Consider the following 19,082-nt stretch of genomic DNA (forward strand, 5'->3'; position numbering starts at 1 on the left):
TCATTCATATTTACTGAGAATTTACTATGTGTCAGTCATAACTAGAAGGACACTAAATATTTATGTTGAAGAATAAGGAACTTTTGTTTCCCCTAATGTTAATGGGAATGCTTCCTGTGGTTCCAAGTAATCCCAATTTTGATATTACTTTAAAACTATTGTTTTAAATAATGAAATTAAGATTTACTAATTTACATAAAAATAACTTTATACATTAAAGAATACTTCGAATTGTTAAAAAAAATATTTGAAGCTGTTGTTATTGAGATTCATGGGACATGGTTTGCATTTCAACCACTTGCTTCACAATTTCTGCTGGTTTTGTCCATCCACTCTATCTGTGAATCCATAACTATTAATGCTGAAACTTCAGCAGAGTGTCTCTTAGGAGTTTGCATTCCCGGTTATGCTTCCAAGCCTCCTGCATTACTTCATTCAGCTTCTCATCTTCATTTCCTCCTTTACTAGCCCGGGGGAGAATACACTGAGTAATCATATCTCAGAGCTTTTCCAAGGCAACATTGAATCCTCAGCCCCATTCTCAGGGTTGTGGATATAAGCACCATCCTTTGGTTTGGTGCCAAGTAACTTCCTCTTACTCACAATGGGGTTGGTCACAGAATGCACAGGTTTGAGGCCGATGTTCAGATCCTGGATTCACATGTTGTCCAATTGCTCTGCATGAGACTGCTGGGTTCCTCCCACCACTTCCTTACCCATCATCAGTTGAGCGGAGGGCAGTACAATATTCAGGGCCTCAGTACTGCTGAACCAGGAAGGGTCCAACACTCCCTCGATGGTGAGTCTCTCTTCTGGTTTGATCTTCAGAAACTTTACCACAACATCTTTGGCCATATCTGAGATCTGGCTCCACTCTTCCTCTGGGAACTCAAAACTGCCTGTCAGGATCTTTTTTCCACATATCCTTTGGGATGTCTGGCTGCAGTATTTGGAGTAAAAAGGAGGGTATCCACACAGTAACCCATATATAATCACCCTAGGGACCACAAGTCACAGCTCTTGTTATAAGTGTATGGTCTAACATTATTATTTTTAAGGAAGTAGTATCTCTTCTGAGCTTTACTAATATCTTCTAAAATTAAAAATAGATGTTAGAGAGGCAAGATGGTGTCGTAAGTAGCTGCATGCTCCCATCTCCCACAACAAATCTGGAAAGAAGAAAAACTAGCAGAGGTTGGAGGAAGTAATGGTCTCAGAACTCTGGAAAACAGTGAAAGATTTACAGCATCTAAGTGAACCCCCGACCAAGAAAAAGGTAGGAAACCTTTCTCTCTACCATAGACACTCTTCTTCCTTCCCACTTCTAAGACAACAATAACTGTGCCAGTAGAGATGGCCCCTGCAGCAAACTTTGAACCATGCTCCCAGAGAAGGGCCCATTCTTTTGCTCATGAATAAGTTGAACAGACTTTGCTTTTGCTGGTGGACTATTGCGCGTGTGTTTTCGTATCTGACTAGGGGCTTCCTGAAGGCATAATCCTCCTGGTTTAGCTAGCCTCAGCAGCAGCCCTTAATTAGGGTGCTGAAATTAATTAGGGTGATTGAAGGATATAACAGGCTTCTAAAGGCCAAAGGAGAAAGCTGATGTGAGAGTTTCTTGCAGAATTTAAAACTTTCAAAAGCACCATGTAATCGCAATAAATGGCAGAGTAAGAAATGTTAGGGGTTCATCCCTCTGCCAAAGCACAATTCCACTGGAAAGAACAATGGGAACAAATGATTTTGAAAACATGGAATTGTATGGGACACTTAAATTCGCCAGGGGAGTGCTCAATGAAGGGACGCACTTTTGATCTTTCCTAGGTGAACCATGTAAGTCAACTTGCTTATTGCTGTTGTTAGTTGACTCCTAGTCAGTTCTGACTCATGGGTTCAAGGAGATCCCATGTGTGCAGAGCCGAATTGCTCCATGGGGCTTTGGAGGCTGTGATCTTTCAGAAGAAGATCACCGGGCCTCTCTTCTAAGGCACCCCTGGGTGGATTTGAACAGTCAACCCTTCGAATAGTAGTAGAGTGCTTAACTGTTTTTGTCACCCAGGGACTCCTGGTTTGGCACAGCCAACTAGCAGCCATCCACTCTTTCACAGCCCCCACCGTGGTTGTAGGGACTGGGGCTTTTTTTTTTTAGAGAGACTGGCTTTTGCAAGGCAGGCAGTGGGAACCTCCAAGACATTACGGTTACACAGTTTGCACAGTTGGGTTGGTCTGGTGGTGCCCTGAGGGACAGATGCAGGCCACTGCAGCAATTTCAGCCTTCTCACAAGAGCAAATTTCTCTTCTGAGAGATAAATGGCCAGTGTGCCTTTTGGTGAAATCTGCCAGTCAACTGTTTGAATTGGAACACACACTTCATAAAATATTAGCTTGGAAAAGTCACTATAAAACAGTTGACTACAGCCTTGTAAACCAACTAATTAGATGTTGTTTTTGTTGCCTGCCTTTGAGTCAGCCCAATTCATGGCGACCGCATGCACAATGGAAAAAAACTACTGCGCAGTCCTGTGCCATCCCCTGATCTGTTGCAGATTGAAGTATTGAGATACATAGGGGTTTTCAATGGCTGATTTTTGGAAACAGGTCACCTTTCTCTAGTTGATATTATTTTGCTTTTTCCATTTTGAGCAGTATCAGGAGATAATGGTGCTTTAAAAACCTAAATTTTTTAAGTAGTTAATTACATTCTACTTAACCATAAGTATTTGTTTTATTTAATATTCAAAGTGTCACAACTTGGCTGTTCTTTCAGGGAAATCTTTTGTTAACTTTTTTTTTTTTTTTTTTTAGTGCTACTCAGGCATTTTAGATAACTTTTTATTTTGTAATTTATGATAACAAATATCCAAGACTCATTTAGAGATCATCTGCCTTGATGTTGGGCTTCTCGAATGAAGTATGTTTTGTTGAGAAAAAGAAAACAATTTCAAAAGCCTACATATTGTATTATTCCATTCATATGACATTTTGGAAAAACTGAAAAGCTGCCACCAAACAGAGGAGACTAAGGCAACGTGAAGCCTTGAGAACTGTGCCTTTAACCTTGCAGCTTGGTTAACTCTGGCTGAACCAAAAAACAAAACAAAACAAAACAAAAACCACTGCCACTAAGTCAATTTCAACTCATAGCGACCCTACAGGACAGAGTAGAACTCTCCCATAGGGTTTCTAAGGAGTGGCTGGTAGATTCGAACTGCTGACCTTTTTGTTAGCAGCAAAGTGCTTAACCACTGTGCACCCAGAGCTGCCTAGATACTTAAAAATCTCTTAGGAGATACATATGGAAGAAAATATTCGCAGCTTGCAGATGAGGGATACAAGGCGCAGATTCTGGCCTGTGAATATCTGAATTTCAAAGAAAGGACCTGCTACACCAGGCTAGTTAGCTCTCAAAATGAGATTCCTAATTAACAGCTTTTATTTCTTTATCTTAAAAAGAACTCTGATGACTACAGAACATATCTGGAGTATTTTCTGGGAGATCTTTTCTTTTTTTTCTGGAAAGTTGCTCTCTATAGTATAAAAATACTATTACTCTTGATATTTGTACCCATTCTTTCTCTCAACTACCTAAACATTAAATCTCCATGTAAGTAATGTTCAATAACACTGGGAAAACCACTGTCTTCTAAAAAAAAACAAAAAAACAAACAAAAAAACTGCACCCTCATACAAAATATTAGTTCATAATTACTGAGCCTTTCACACACGTCCAGCATCTGTACCATGTATGCTGTATAACTGCCTATCCTGCCTAGACTATTCTGCCTTGCTTGCTTCTGCCTAGAATTCAACAATTTCTTTCAGAATACTTCAGCTTAGGTGAGTATCCATAATTAAATGGAAATACCTTTGGGACCGTCATTTAAACTTTCCCTTGACCGCATATTGAAAGCAGATGTATATAAAAGGACAGATAAGAGAGCATGAGGGCCCTCATCTTGTCTGAGTCACTCATGACCACTCTGCTCTCTGGCCTATCAGAGGAAAGTCAGGCTGATGTTAATGTCTGCTTGCTTAGAAATGCCAGCCTGCTCCCTCCGCTTCACAGCCTGTTCCAGCTGTAGTCCAATTAAATTCAACAGTTCACAGGTGTTCAGAGAAATCCTTTCAACATAAAACCCCAGTTGTATTTAGGGCTCTTCACTCTTTTTAGAGCTCTTTACATTTGAAATATTCTTCCAAGAAAACAAACCACATTGACAGATGAAAAAAATATATAATGAGCAATGATGAGGATACTAATAATTATAAAAAAAAAAAAAGTCATAAAAAAGGAAAATTATTTTCAGCTCCAGCTGGAATCTTAATATGTTCATCTCAAATCAGGAGGGATATAATATTTTCTTAATTGAAGAGTATGGAGGATGAGATAAGAATACCGGAGGGTTATGCATATGACCTATTTCTTTGAGTGGATTCTGACTCATAGCAACCCTGTAATACAGAGTAGAACTGCCCCATAGGGTTTCCAAGGCATGCCTGGTGGATTCGAGCTGTTGGCCTTTTGGTTAGCAGCCATAGCTCTTAACCATTATGCCATCAGGGATTCCTTTATGCATATGAGAAAGGTGAAAAAGAAAACATAAGAACCTATATAGCATCTTTACTGAAAGACTTAAAGCATTAGCCCACCTTCCATATTTCTTGCATTAAACACATATTTTATTTCATGTTGGAGTGCACAAACACACACCCACAATGCTATATCTAGCCAGTGAATGCACCAAGAGTAGCTCTGTCTGGGTTACTCTCAGCCTCAATCCAGGGAAATAAAAAGCTGAAAGCTAATGATTACTCTTCCATTTACAACTGCAAATACATTAACCCATTCCTATTGAGCTTGGAATTACTACAAATAACTAAGTTCTGGAAAAAAAGGGGGGGAGGCACAAAACCTGTGACCTTAACACTGTACAAGTCAGATCACTGGTAAGGTCTTGGTAAGGTCCAAATTTGGAGGGTCACCACTGTAAAAGACCTTAAGAAATATGAGTTTTATTAATGTAAACCAGACTAAACCCATCAATTTACTCATTCATTTAGTAAATATTTATTGTCTACTATTTTTTTTTTTTATGTGCTAGGCACTGTTCCAGAAGCTAGGGTACAGCAGTGAACAAAGGTGACTCAAAATTCTGCCATACTGAATATTAAGACAGATAATGAATGTTAAATGTATAAAATAACTAAATTATGTAGTGTGTTAAAAGGTAAAGTGTGCAATTGGAAAACAAAGAAAAGACAAAATTAAGCAGGGAAATTGAATCTGGAGTTGAAAGGGAGGGGCTGGAGTGGGAAAGGCGAGAGGTAGCAGAAAGCAAATATACCTACATTATTTATCTCAGAAATACGTATCCTTGTTGGGTGAATTCTGTATTGAACATAGATGATTTCTATTTACAGAAATCAGAACTAAGAAATTGCAATTTTTGTTGGGTGATTATGTGATGATATTAATTGCTAAGTGATCTTGAACACTTAGTACGTGACAAACACTGCAGTAAAGCACTTGGTATGAATTATTTTATATGATATTTACAAAAGCTCTAGGAGATACTTAATGCTATCCTATCCATTTTAAAGATAGGGAAAATAAGGTTAAGAGAGGGAGGAGTGTAATTCGTACAATTTCACATGGTACCAAAGCTGAGACTCAGCCTGTGCCCTGACTCCCAAGGCCATGCAGGCTCTTAATCACTACTACATATTCCATGTCTTTCATGTCTTTTTTTGAAATATATTCTGAACTCAGTTTCATTTTTTTTCAATTTATATTGACAAAATAGAAGACTTTATGAATTGTTCATGAATTTTTAATATATGTGTTCTAGAAAATTTGTAAAAAATAAAATAGAAAAATATGATGATAATCCTATAGACTTGAAATCATTTTATGTTTTCTTTGATTTGCTTTTTTTTTTGCCTACCAATATATTGTGAATATTCCCCTGTATCATTAGTCACCAAGAGCATATTTATTTAACAAGAAAATAATAATTACCCATATTAACCCATCACAATTTATTTAACCAATCCATTGCAGTTGGAAATTTAGGTTATTTTCCTTTTTTTCATTTACAAAAAGCACAGCATTAACTATATTTTTGCTGAACATGAATTATTTTCTTAGGATAAACACCTAAATATAAAATGGCTGCATCAAAAGAATAAATAATTAGCGAAATTATATTTCACTACATCATTCTTCAGACAATTTTAATCATTGTACGTTTCTATATGTAGAAAATGAGCATGTGCATTTTCTAATACCTCAGCCATTACTGTGGATATATAGGTATATATATATATACACACAATGTATATTGTCATACAGTCACTGGTCTTTTTTTTTTTTTTTCCTGTAAATAGCTTGCTCATATAAACACATTTTAGTATTGGGCACATATGCCAGGAATTGTTTTAAGTGTTTCAAATATATTAACTCACTTTAATTCTTGAATGAATGCATATATAATAAATTAAATATTTTCTAAAACTTTGTCATAAGCTGAATAACAGCTTCCCAAAGATGCCCATGTCCTAATCCCTGAAACCTGTGAAAATGTTACCTTTCATGGCAAAAGGGACTTTGCAGATGTAATTAAAACTATTAAAATGGAGAGATTATTCTGAATTATCCCAGTGTGTTCAATGTAAACACAAGAGTACTTATAAAAGAGAGGCAGGAGGGACAGAGGCAAAGGCGATGTGAAGATGGAAGCAGAAGTCAAAGTTATATGGGACCACAATCCAAGGAATGCAGAAAACCTATAGAAACTGGAAAGATAGGGAAAGAGGTTCTCCGCTAGAGCCTTCAGAAGGAACTCAGTCCTGCTGGCCCATTTTGGACTTCTGATCTCCAGAACTGTAGGATAATAAATATGTTTTGTTTTAAGTCAGTAAGTTTGTAGTTATGTGTTATAGCCACAACAGGAAACGAATATAGATCTTGGTACCTAGGAATAGAGTCCTGCTTCAACATATACCAAAAAATGTGGATGGAGCATTCAAATTTGGTAATGGATAGATAGATGCTGGAAGAATTTTCAGGAGCATGATTGAAAAATCTTGATAGTGTTGATGAGACTATTAGAAATGTGAATGTTAATGACTCAGCTGGCGAGGGCTCACAAGTGAGAAGCATGGTAGAAACAATCTATGTTGTCTTAGAGAATACTTATCATCATAAACAAGCAGTTGGTAGGAACACAGACATTAAAGGAATTGATTGTGAGAAATCAGAAGAAAGAAAGAAATACGTCATTGGAAAATGAAAGAAAGGGAATCCTTATTACCTAGTTGCAGACACTGGTTAAATTGTGTCCTACAGTTATGTCCAGCTTTCACACGTAAAAGTTGGACAATAAAAAGGGTATAGAAGGGGAATTAATGCATTCGAATTGTGGCATTAGCAAAGAATATTGAATATACCTTGGGCTGCCAGATGATCAAACAAATCAGTTTTGGAGGAAGTATAGCCAGCATGCTCCTTAGAAGCGAGGATGGTGAGACTGTGCCTCACTAACTTTGGACACATCATCAGGAAGGATTAATCACTAGAAAAGGACATCTTGTTTGGTAAATTGGAGGTTCACCAAACACAAGGAAAAGGCTCCATGACTTGGGCTGACACAGTGGCTGCATCCAATAGCTCAAACAATGGGCTTTCAGGGACTACTCCCTGCTCTTTTCATCTGCATCACCTGCATTAACAATATTCTCAGGAACTATTCTGAGGATGGTACAGGACTGGGCAATGTCTCATTCTCTTATACAAAATGTCACTGTGAATCAAAGCCAACTTGATGGAAACTAACAAACACAATTATGTAGAAAGCAGAGCTTGTAAGTGGTGAACTTGGATATTTAGCTTAGGAGATTTCCAAGCAAAGTGTTTAAGGTGGGGCCTGGTTTCTTCTCCCGGCTTATATTAAAATGGGAGAAAACTGAGTTACATCAAGGGAAGAACCGTTAATCAAAAAGGAATCAGGACTTGATGATTTAGGACATTTTCTGTCTTCCAGGTTGCAAAAGAAGATAAAAGTAGGAGATTCAACCTGTAGTAACTGGAAAGACAAGAAAACAAATTCTTGTCTTGATCCTCCAGAAGGAACCCAGTCCTGCTGACCCTTTTTGGATTTCTGCCTTCAGGGATTGTAGGGTAATAAATATGTGTTGTTTTAAGGGAGTAAATTTGTAGTAATTTGTTACAGACACAAGAGGAAAGCATGCTTCATAAAGAAAGTCAAGGACTAAGGGCAGAGTTTGTTAGTGCCTCTGGTGGATCAAAACCTTAGAGTATTCAGTAATAGAGAGGGCTCTTTGAAGATATTAGGCATGTGACTCATGAATCCCTTCAGCCATCTCAACAGAAGGCAGAAACTGAGATGGGCTTGTCTAGGAAATACCTATGGAGGCACCTCTTGTTTCTGGGCTAACACCATACATAGTGTCTCATTCAACAATCAATCAGTCAGACAATAAAAGAGCTAGTGTGTTTGGGATACTTATTTTTTGTTTCTTTCTGTGTTATGTCCTTTGAAAAATAGGAAAGAAGATATGTTTGATAATTGATCCCAGTGAACTTACGCATTATTTGGGGAATTAAAAAACCTTAAAATGTAAGATGAAAGTAGAGAAAACAACAGATAGTGATGAAATATTTCCCTGAGTGGTTTTGTTACCAGTTGCCAATCTGTTGAGAAGAGATGGAAATCTGTGAGGGCCTGAGTCTTCCAGCAGGGCAGTGAGGTTTAGACTGGGCTTCTAAAGATGGATGGTATTTTCACTTTGAGTAGAGTGGAGGACAAGTAATGAGAATTAAATAAATTCTGAGTAAAAGTTATAGTTTGGCTTAAATTAGAGAATTGAAGGAGGTTGTTAGATGAGTAAAGTAGGGTCAACTATACGGGTTCTTGAAAATGAAGCTTAGCTCTTCCTCTTTAATTTGAGAAATATTATGAAATAATTAAAAGGGTCAACTTATCGTAGGCTTGAACTAATCATACTTAGGTTTGCTTTTGAGTTACGAAAGCCTACTTTTAGTGTTCACAATGTACCATATTGCAAAAATAAATATCTGAATTCCTACATTAAGAAACATAAACAAAAGAATTTAATCCTTTTTTATAATCACAAACACATGCATGCAATGATTTTATGTGAGTATATTTATATCTGAGTGCATATGTATTTGTGTATATAAAACATTAACTGTATGTAAGAATTCAAAGTCCATTTATGAAGGAGTACAAATAATTATGTTAAAGGTTCTTTTTGTTTAACTTTTATTGTGCATCACATGAAAGTTTACAGAGCATATTAGTTTACGATGCGCTGGTTTGTACATAAAGTGTTCCATGACTGTGGCTGCATTTCCCACAATGTGTCAGCACTCTCCTCATTTCTCCCCTGGGTTCACCATTTCCTTTCATCCTGATTTCTTACACTTTCCTGTCTGCTCGTCTTTCCTTTCAGGCAAATGTTGTCCTTTTGATCTTGTATATTGATTGTTCTAAGGTACACATTCCTCTTGGGTGTTATTGTTTATTTTATGGGCCCGTTTATGGTTTGGCTGAAAGGTGGCTTCCAGGAATGGCTTCACTTCCAGCTCAGAAGGATGTTTTAAGGTCATAATCTCAAGGTTTTTTCCAGTCCCTGTCACACCAGTAAGTCTGGTCTGTTTTGTGAATTTGATTTTTCATTCTACATTTTTCTACCACTCTGTCCAGGACCCTCTGTTGCGTTCCCAGTCAGAGCAGTTGGTAGTAGTGGCTGGGCATCATCTAGTTCTTCTGGTCTCAGGGTCATGTAGGATGTGGTTCATGTGGTCCATTAATCCTTTGGACTAAGTATGTTGAAAGTTCTCGTACAGTAAATCAACCCATCTAGATGGCGGCTGCCTAGATACGGAATATATCACACCATTTTCAATTTATTTTTTATGCTCAAATTAATTTGTTCATATTCTTATCTGTTTCTGAACATTTTTATGAAATTATTTGTTTTCTGGGAGATTTATCTTTGCTCAATTATTTTATAATTGCACCGACTTTTGTAAAACAAACAAGCAAACAACTGTCTTAGATCCATAGACATTTTAAAGTACTAGAAACTCAACTTGCTATGAAGAGGCATATAATAACATCATTAAGCTTTGTTTCCCATTTGGGATAAAAGCATTATTATTGCTTTAAATGTACTAATTAAGCTAGTTTCAGATCCTTAAGGAGTTGGAATCTGAATAATCAGATTTCATGGTCTTTGGTTTTCTGCCTTTTGGCCCACATCTGCATAACAGATCAGATCATGTCAAGCCTCATCTACTGCTTTTATATAACAGCTCTGCACAGACAACTTTAGTCCAGCTATTGTCACATATATATCATTCTTTCTATTCCTGTCTTTCTTCTTTGCTGATTTCACTGTGCCTGGAATAGCCTTCTTCTCTTCTACTTTATGGTCTTCAACAAAACCATGTCCCCAAAAGTAACTTTCAAAGACTACTTTCAGCTTTTTCCTTGTGCTTTTTTCATCTGCATTTAAAAATTTCTCAGGCATGCTGACAGTTTTTTAGTAGTGAATTTTCTATTTTTTAAGGGACCCAACATTCAGAGTTTCCAAAAATTTTCCTCATGGATTTTGCTTGCTCTAGCTTTTTTTTTTTTTTTAGAGCAGAGGATACTTTGGCCTCTGCGATTGGTTGATAAGTACCGTCTGCTTGTTGGTTGTTTTCTCCTCCTAGCATAGGAGCTTTCTGTTGATCAGGGGCAGAACTACTTTTATCCAGATGTCTCATACCCATAGGGACTTGCCTTATATTCTGGTCCAAGGTTTGTCAGTAGCCAGATCAAATGGGCTGCCTATCAGCTATAGTAACAGCACAAGTTTCTGTGAGCTCCACTGAAAATGGCCCTAACCACAACAATTCCCAGCAGGGCTTGGAAGCAAAAGTTTACAGGGGTATACATTAACACCTTAACATCATTAATACATACAGTAGAGGTTTGTAGAGGCCCCAGAGTGACTTATTCGTAGTCAGCCTGGGGCATGGCTGACTGGTGGTGATGACTACAGATCCAAAAAAGCAAAAAGGATCATCTTTTTTGTTTCCATTTTGGTACCAAGTGTTGCAGTAATCAGATTCACCTGTGCAATGGTATTTTAAAAATCCAAGACATACTATTTTTTTAATTTATTTTTTAAATTTTTTTCATTGAACATTTTCCTCATTGAACTTGTGTCTTGGCATAGGGCCTTCGCCTTTCTCCCCTGCATCCTCCATCCTCCTGACAGAGAGACCTAGGCTTAATCTTTAATCTGGTTTATTTGAAAAACAGGAGGTTTGGGGAAAATTTGGCAGGGCTCTCAATCATTTGTGGAGCCACTCCTCCATCATAGGAAGTGCAAGCAGCCCTGTTGCCAAGGAACATGGGAGCAGCCCCTCCAGTTTTTAACTTTCCAGAGGTGAGTCTTTCAGGTCTATTTAAGACCTCTCAGCAAAAACCAGTCTGAAATGGTGCTTTTCTGTCTCTCTCTTTCTCTCTTTTTTTTTTTTTTTCCCACTGCAATCTACACTGGGTATTACAGGGTGTCTTATAGTGATGGCAACCTACGCGCATCGATTTGCGTAGAATCAAACAAATTAAAAGTACCAAAAATCCTAAATAGGTAAGTAAATTAAAAAAAAAAAAAATCTTAAATTTGGAATCACTTAAAAACAATTTACTGCTTAAAGCAAAAATAATACCAATGAAATGTGCAGTTTATTAAAGTACATAGGTTCACTATGAGTCAGAAGCAGCTGTATGACAGCACACAACAATAATAACAACATGGCAATAATATAACAAAAGTCAGAAGAAAAAAATAGAATTGCACTTTTATGAAGTGATTATATTGTACAGGAACTAGTATATCATCACTTGAAGGCTGATTGTGATGTTCTAAAGAAATAACCCCAAAAGTAATCACTAAAGAAAAACAAAAACACTTCAACTAGTAAATCAACAAGGGAGATAAAGCCGAATTAATAAAATACACACAGCTAATTACAGAAAGGACGATATTAACAGCCAGAACAAGTCCAGAAGCTGACTGTGGAACAGGCATCAATTGCTCATATGCAAGTTCAAGGCGAAGCTGAAGAAAATTAAAACAAGTCCACAACAGCCAAAGTACAACCTTGAGTATATTCCTCCTGGATTTAGAGACCATCTCAAGAATAGATCTAACACTTTGAATGCTAATGACCAAAGACCGGAAGAGTTGTGGAATAATATCAAGAACATCAAACATGAAGAAAGCAAGAGGTCATTAAAAAGACAGGAAAGAAAGAAAACCAAAAAGGGTGTATGAAGAGGCTGTAAAACTTGCTCTTGAATGCGCAGTAACTAAAGTGAATAGATGACGTGATGAACTAAAAGGTCTGAACAGAGGATTTCAAAGGGCAGGTTGAGAAAACAAAGTAAAATAAGGTATTATAAAGTATTAAGGAAGTTTTCACCTTAGGAAACTAAAAAAAGTTATACCTAAAACAAACAGAAGAAAGTAAATAATTAAAATTAGATCAGAAATCAACAAAATTGAAAATGGGAAAAGAATACAGAAAATAGAATACTGATTCTTTGTGAAACGATGAGTAAAACCGATTGGAAAAAAAAAAAAAAACTCAAGCCAAGCTAACCAAGAAAAAGAGAGAAGATATAAATTATCAGTATCAGAAATGAAAGAAGAATCGTCAGTACTGCTCCAACAGACATTAAACAGAAAAAGAAAAAAGGTTATAAACAACCCAATGGCCATAAGTTTAATAACTTAGAAAAAGTGGACCAATGTCTTCAAAGACACAAACTACCAAGATGCCCATAAGGAGAAATAGAAGCCTGAATAGTCCAGTGTCTTTTAAAGAAATTAAATCAATGATTTAAGATTTTCTACTAAAAAAAAAAAAAAAATGGACTTCACTGCTGAATCCTACCAAATATTTAATTAAGATATATCAACCCACCACAATTTTTTCAAAAAAAAAATAGAAGCAAACGGAATTTTTCTCAACTCATTTTATGAAGCAGTTATTATCCTAACAACAAAGCCAGATAAAGACATTACATGAAAGAAAACTACAGACTCTTGTCTCTCAAGAATGTAGACATAATAATTGTTAAAAAAAAAATTAACAATTTGAACCCAGGAATATATGAAAAAAAAAAATGGCCAAATGGATTTCATTCCAGGAATGCAAGCTTGATTCAATATTCTTAAATCAGTCTATGCAATTTATCACAATATCAAACCTAATAAGAAAAAGCAAAACAAAATATATATTCATATAAAATCAATGTATAAAAAAATTATTTCAAAAAATTCAACACCTATTCATAATTTTAAAAAAGTAAGAGTAGACGGTAACATTTTTAACCTAATATATGAATGATAAACATTTGTATGTATGAAAACCATATAGCTAACATCATATTTTTAATGGCGAGAGACTGAACATGATTTCTCTAAGATCAAATACGAGACAAGGATATCTTCTATCATTTCCTTTGCTACATTGAATTAGAAGCTATAGTGAGAGCAATGCATAAGGTCAAAGAAATAAAAGTAAACAGAGTGGAAAAGAAGAAATAAAATTGCCTTTATTTACAAATTGTATGTTAATCTTTAGAAAATACAACCAAACTCATCACTGCTGAGTCAATTCCGACTCTTACGACCCTATAGACAGAGTAGAACTGTCCCATAGGATTTCCAAGGGGAAAATGGATTTTGAACTGCTTACCTTTTGGTTAGCAGCCAAATGCTTAACTGCTGCTCCACCAGGGCTCCTAATGGTTGGAGAGAACCCTAAATAATCTACAAAAATCACACAACAAAACTAAACCAAACAAAAACAAACAATCACAAAATATCTCCTGGAATGAATGATTGAGGAAAGCAAGGTCAATATAAAAATGCTAATTGTTTTCTTATATGTCAGTAATGTAAAATTTGGAATTTAAATTTAAAAACTACCATTGACAATAGTGTTGCAGATTGAATTCTGTTCCCCCAAAAGATGTACTAGAATTGTAATCTCTATGCCTGTGATTGTAACCTTGTTAGCGAATAGGTTTTTTCTTTGAAAATATTATCTGTTAAATGAATGAAGTCATAGCACAATAGAGGGATCCCTATGTTTTCTGAGTGGTGTCTTATAAAAGGAGAGAGCAGACATGGAGACACAGTTGCACAGGGAATGACACCATGTGAAGATACATCTACAAGCCAAAGAATACCAAAAGACACCTGGGGTTAGAAAAGCTGGAAGAAACAAGGAGGGATCATTCCTTAGAGTGGACAGAAAGAAAATAGTCATGCTGATGTCTTGGAATAGTACTACTGGGCATACAAATCAGAAAGAAGGAAGCACAATTATCTCTATTCACTAATGACATGACCCTATATATAGAAATCCCAAAGAATGAACAAGAAAATTAGTGGAGCTAATAAACAAATTCAGCCAAATTATAAGATAAAAAATCAATGCAAAAAGTCAGTTATGTGTCTATACATCAGCAATAAACAATGTAAAAGAAAATTAAGACAATCTATTTCCAGTAGCATGCAAAAAATAACATCTCTTGGAATAAATGTAACCAAGGACATTGTACATTTAAAAGTGTAAAACATTATTAAAAAAAAATTAAAAGACCTAAATATTTGGAAAGAAAGCCCTTGTTCATGTATTGGAAGGCTTAATTTTGTTAAGATGTCAGTAATACTCAAAACTGTTTACAGATTTAATACAATCTTTGTCAAATTCCAAAAGTCTTTTCTTCAGAAATGGAGAAGTCAATTGCCAGTTTCATATGGAATTAAAAGAAGTTTCAAATAGGCAAAACAATCTTGAAAAAGGAGATCAAAGTAGGAGGACTCATATCTTTCAATTTCAAAACCTACTCTAAAGCTACAATAATCAAAACAGCCTGCTACTAATATGATGTTAGGCTTATAAACCACTGAAATAAAATTGAGACTCCAGAAATAAACCCATACATCTATAACAATTTATTTTTGTCAAGTTCATTCAATGAGGAGAGATTAGTCTCTTAAACAAATGGTGCTGAGACAATTTGATTTCTACATGCAAAAGAATGAAGTTGGACACCTACCTCACACCACATACAAAAATAATTTCAAAATAAAGCAACAAACTATAAGAGATAAAACCCCAAAACTCATAGGCATAACTCTTTAGAACTTTGTACTTGGCAAGGAATTTTTATACACCAAAGAGACAAGCAACAATAACAATAAAAATAGTAAAGAGGAATTCATCAAAATTAAACATGTCCTGTTCATTAAAGGACATTATCAAGAAGGCAAAAAGATAGCCAACAGAAGAGGAGAAAATATTTGGAATTCATGTATCTTATAAGGGGTTTAATATTCAGAATATACAAATAACTCTTTCAATTTACCAACCAAAAGATAAACAACCCAGTCAAAAAAAGAGGCAAAGGACTTGGACAGACATTTCTCCAAAGAAGATATAAAAATGGCCGGTAAACCAATAAGCACATAAAAAGATGCTCAACATTGTCACCAGGGAAGTGCAAATCAAAACCACAAAAACATACCACTTTATACTGGTAGCTAATACTAAATAACTGAAATTAATGATTTTTTTCTGAGGATGAGGAGTAATGGAAACGCTGTCTATTGGTGAGAATTAAAATGGTGCTGCTGCTATGGAAAACAGTTTGATGGTTCCTCAAAAAGGTGAACATAGAATTACCTGATAGTGCAATAATTCCACTCCCAGGTATATACCCCAAAAGAATTGAAAGCAGGGACTCAAAGAGATACTTGTACACCAATGTTCATGATAGCATTATCCATAATGACCAAAAGTTGGAAATAACCCAAGTGTCCATCAATAGATGAGTGGATAAACAAAATGTGGTATATACATGTAATGAAATATTCAACCATAAAGAGAAATGTGGTTTTGATACACACTATGACATGGATAAACTTTGAAATCTTATGTTAAGTGAAACAAGCCAAATGCAAAAAGACAAATATTGTATGACCCAAATTATATAAAATATCCAGACAGGTAAATATAAAAAGACAGAAAGTAGATTAGTGGTTACCAGAGTTGTTGGGGGTGGGGAAGGAGAATTATTGCTAAAGTGTACAAGGTTTCTGTTTGGGGTGATAAAAAGATTGGGAGTAAATATTGTGATGTATGAATAAAAAAAAAAAAAAAGAAAAATCTAAGGGAAAAGGATCCTTCGATTCCAGGGCCTCATTCTTCAGAGTCTGGAAGGCTTTCACTGCAGTCCCTAGCATACCTCCCCACTCATCTAATCGGCCAGGACTGAGTCACATACTTGTCGCTAAATAAATTGAGTATGGTTGCAATGGATCAACACAGCTGGCTCAGACAAACTGATGTCTGTGCAGGAGTGGCGCTAGGGTCTCATTCAGTATTTGAGTTAACCACACCCCTGAACAAAACTCTGAATAAATTGGTTACCAAAAAAAAAGCTCTGGAAATTTTTTATCTAAGATTTTATACTCCTTACATATCATGATTATCTATTTCAGATATTTAAAATATCTAAGCATATCATGATCTAGACTCAGCTGAAATCTATAATCTTAGCTTTTATCCCTTCCTTGACTTATACCACCCACCCACTCACCACTCCCCCTCCCCACCACCACCCTGCATCTTTTTGTTGTACTATGGGAGCTTGTGTGTTGCTTTGATGCTGGAAGCTTTGCCACCAGTATTCAAATACCAGCAGGCTCACCCGTGGTGACAGGTTTCAACTGAGCTTCCAGACTGACCGACTAGGGTGAAGGACCCAGTGGTCTACTTCTGAAAATAATTAGCCAGTGAAAACCTTATGAATGGCTGTGGAACATTGCTTGATATAGTGCTGGAAGATGAGCCCTTCAGGTTGCAAGGCACTCAAAATACAACTGGGGAAGAGCTGCTTCCTCAAAGTAGAGTTGACCTTAATGATGTGGATGGGGTCAAGCTTTCAGGACCTTCATTTGCTTATGAGGCATGACTCAAAACGAGGAGAAACAGTTGCAAACATCCGTTAATAATCAATCAGAATGTGGAATATATGAAGTATGAATTTAGGAAAATTAGAAATCATTAAAAATAAATAGAATTCATAAACATCAATATTCTAGACATTAGTAAGCTGAAATGGACTGGTATTGGCCATTTTGAATTGGACAATCATATAGTCTACTATGCCTGGGATAACAACTTGAAGACGAATGGCATTACATTCATAGTAAAAAAAAAAAAAATTTTGAAGATCTATCCTGAAATAGGACACTGTCAGTGACTGGATAATATCCACATGCCTACAAGGAAGGCCAATTAATACGACTATTATTCAAACTTATGCACCAAACACTAAGGTCAAAGATGAAGAAATTGAAGATTTTTACCAACTTCTGCATTCTGAAATTGATTGAGCATAATATCAAAAAATCAGGATGAAAAGGCAGAATTTCTCATAAAATTTTGGAAATGATCATTTAAAAAAATAGATATTCTTGAATCTTTGAAAGAAAATTCAGATGTAGGCTTTATATTGCATACTGATTACTAAAATTATATGGAATTTATCAAAGGTATCAGTGATATTTTGGCTGAATCCATCAAGGTCAGAAATTTATTAAGATATTGGTAACTATGAATTAGATTTAGGTGAAAATCAAATGAAATACTTGCTCAAAAGTTTGAAAAATTTGTTAGATTGCAGCATTTTTTAAATTAAGAAAATCTAGATCAATAAACATATTTACACATATGATTTAATGTAATTCTATTTGGGAATTATGTATTATACTCAATATACTTTATTATTATCTAACCCTTTCTAGTTATCTAAAAATTCCTCTGGTGAGTTTTTGCTGCTTTACTCCATGCCTTTGACACAAGTATGAATAAATGCGTAACTTGCATTAAATACTAAGTTGGTTCTGAAAGTCTGTGTTGTTTGAATTGCACTATTTGTACCAAAAAAAACAGGTACTTAAATGATGGTAAGCAATTTATTTTAAAATAATGAGTAGTTATAATGAAGTAAATAGTCCTGATTTTCCTTTCCCACTGTATAGACTAGAAACCTCTTCCAAATATATGAAACAATTGTTCTCAGACAATGTATCACATGCAGGACAGTCTATTGTCCCTGAAAGAAAGGACACAAATTAGGTGAGTCCTGGATTGATACAATAGGCACAACGACGGACTAAAACACATCAACAATCATAAAGTTGGTGAAGGACAGGCAGCATTTTATTCTCTTATACATAAAGTGACCTTGATTCTGAAATGACTTGATAGCAACTAACAACAAATAATCACACCGGTTCTGGCCTGTGGTTACTTGAAGATCAAGGAGCAGAAAGTACAAAGGTCTTATTAAGTTGAGAAGACAGATCTTAGAGCTGAAGAAAGTTGAGGTGAATAGATTTTAAAAGGCAAATTATCAGAGCTTCTGAAATCTGTTTAAGGTTTCCCTTGAGCCTTTGGTTGAATGTTGAGATATATTTGTTCGAGTCTTTGGTTGAATATTAAGATATATTTGTTTGAGCTGGACCCCATAAAGGCAGGCAAATGACAATTACTGGGAAAAGAAGTGCTGGAAACTGATCAATTCTCAGAGGCCACCAATTTACATTTCCTCAGTAGCATATATCAGTTGTTGCATAATTTTGACAACATTTGTAGTTTTGATAATATATGCTTGTCTGGTGGATATGAAGTAGAGACACTGGAGTTCCCGAGCTGAAAACCCTCATTGAACACCTGTGGCATTCAGTAGCTTCTCCAGAAATAATCCTTTAGTAGATAGAAGTGTAAGAGAAATATTTAAAAACCAGCTACTATAAATATATTCAAGGATTTAAAGAAAAGCATGTACATGTGGAAAGAAATAGAAATTATTAAAGATAACCAAATGGAGCTTTTAGATTAAAAAAAAAATACAACAAGTAAAATAAATTATATGGTAGGCTTTATCTTTACATTA

General features: G+C 35.7%; 1 pseudogene; it reads right to left on the reverse strand.

The window, feature by feature from the left end:
* Positions 1-259: 259 nt before the first annotated feature.
* On the reverse strand, positions 260-3,902 carry LOC126060273 (MAP kinase-activated protein kinase 5-like; annotated as a pseudogene).
* Between the last annotated feature and the right edge of the window lie 15,180 nt (positions 3,903-19,082).

This window comes from Elephas maximus, chromosome 17, assembly GCF_024166365.1.
Source record: "Elephas maximus indicus isolate mEleMax1 chromosome 17, mEleMax1 primary haplotype, whole genome shotgun sequence".
Taxonomy (NCBI): Eukaryota; Metazoa; Chordata; class Mammalia; order Proboscidea; family Elephantidae; genus Elephas; species Elephas maximus.